Below are 2,456 nucleotides of genomic sequence, written 5' to 3'. Positions count from 1 at the left end.
AACGGCTCCACTTCTTCTATACCATCCAATCGATCTTACCCGTTCATTTTTTGTCCCTGCAAAACTAAATGCTTTTTGCAACAAATACAAGTGCCTCAATTCCTACCCACTCGCGGGATATCTCACCTTTGACCTCTAGCCTATATTTTATCATCCACTCCTTGCATTATATTTGTTAGCCGTATTGTTTTATTTTATTCATGAGCTGCACATGTCCTTTATATTTTCATTTTTCCCTAATGAACTTTCTTTTATTTATCGATGAATTAATTTTTTTACCTAGGGGAAAGGACCCAGTAGTTGAGCATGTACCAATTGTTGTGAGGGTTGTTGATACCTTTGGTTCCAAAAATTGAACAAATAAAACCTATTGTTTGAAACAAAAAATATCAATTTTTGTTAGGAAATGTACCAACAGTTGTTAGGAAATGTACCAATAGTTGTTAAGAAATGTACTAATATTGTAAAAAGTAACCAATCAGGTGATGCCATGTCAGCTGCACAACTATTGGGGTCTCTTTTGCACGCCTATTGGTCTCACTTTTTTTTGGGGCTGTTTTGGACACCTTGGCAAAAAGCATGCTGATGTGGCATCATATTTGATGATGTGGCCCTGAAACCTTAGTTATAAGCAGGGGACTTGCCAAGTAAGCTGCTGTAAAAAAATCGGAGTGATTTGAAATTTCCATGTAGGATTTTGAGAAGCGCGAAGTTAGGGTGCACAACTACTGGGTCCTTTCCCCTATTTTTTTCAATTCATACGAGTTTTCCAATTTTTAAAAACTTCTTTTTAATATATAAATAATTTTCATCCAAATTGCTTTATTCTTCTTTTTGTTTGAGTTTGCTTCTTTTAATAAAACAATGTATATAATATCATCTTGAAAGATATTATAAATTAATTATACATTATATTTAAATTTGACAATAGAATTTAAAAACTATTTAATTAAATAATAAATATATGCATTAAATATTTAATGTATCTAATATAAAAATATATACTTTTATATTAATGTTATGATATTGCTATGTAAAATCATAACTTGACTTGCTATTAAAAATCTTATTTATCAATATAATAATACTTTTAAAATATATTTAATAATTTATATTATAAAAATTAAAATATAATTTATTATTGTGATCTCTTATTTATCAATATAATAATATTTTTAAAATATATTTAATAATTTACATTATATAATTAAAATATAATTTATACATTAATAAATAAATATATTTAATTTTGATATACAATTTATAATACAATATTACACTTAAACTATATACATATATAATTTTAATTTAAGTTTAAATTTATTTTTCTTATGATTCAAATAATAACAATGGCATGACTTTGTTTTATAGGTACTTTTGGTGCACCATCTCTTTCCCTTTGGAAAGGAAGCCCAAAACTCTCCCTATCACATATCATAGCAATTGTGGGGGTTGTTATCTACTAGCCCTAGACATGAGTGGCCAATAAGGGCTTGCACTTTCTTGTGATTTTGCTAATTCCTGTAGATGCCTAAAATTAATTAAATTTAGTCTTTTCCACATAATTAATCAAATTAATTGTGTTAGTCATCTTCCTCTTAAAACTAACTAAATCAAATTTAATTAATTTTATCACTATAGCCTTTATAATTAATTTATCAAAATTTTATTCCTTATTCTTCTAAAATCAAATAAACCTCCATTATTTCTTCTAAACCCCTGCTTAGTTAATTAATATTAATTAATTGACTAACCCCCCGATTCCTACAAATCATCCTTCTTAATCCTATCATCTAGCCTAATTAATTTACCCTAGTCATGCATATCATTTCCTTCAATTTTATATTTCTCCACTCATTCTCTCTCCTCATTTCCCATCCTCCTAATTCTCCCACTTGCATTCCTAATCTCTCATTAAGCCACCTATTCAGTCTCCCTAATCATTTGCACATCCCTAATCACCCGGACTAGGGATGGGTCAACTCTTTACCATAAATGGCTTTACCATCTCACCTTCCAAACCTTAAATGCACCAACTTTGGCTCTTCCAAGGAATTTCAAATTCCTTGAATCTCCCCATGCCCCCTCTTCCCAAGAAATTTTTAATTCCTTCATCCATTTATTCTCGCCACACATTCTATTATCTTAAAATTTTTAATTCCTCATATTCCTTCTTCTCTTCCCAAGGTATTTAGGGAACTCTTCCCCATGTACTTGAGAAGTGTAGAGACAAGAAATGCCTTTATGGCAAATCTCTTGGATCTCCCACTTTTTCCTCTCAATCTTCTCCCACCTTCTTTCAGTTTCAATCCTAGCCCTCCATTCATCTTTGATCTTGACCCTCCATTTTGGGCCACTCCAATCTATAAATTGGAGTCTCCACTCTTCACAAATCATCCACCTTTTGAGTATTGTTATATTGCTACCTTGAGCAACAAATCTATCCATTGCATGCT

This window comes from Cryptomeria japonica, chromosome 5 (assembly GCF_030272615.1).
Source record: "Cryptomeria japonica chromosome 5, Sugi_1.0, whole genome shotgun sequence".
NCBI classification, from domain to species: Eukaryota; Viridiplantae; Streptophyta; class Pinopsida; order Cupressales; family Cupressaceae; genus Cryptomeria; species Cryptomeria japonica.
The sequence above is the reverse complement of the archived record's forward strand: the minus strand, read 5'-3'. Positions refer to the sequence as shown.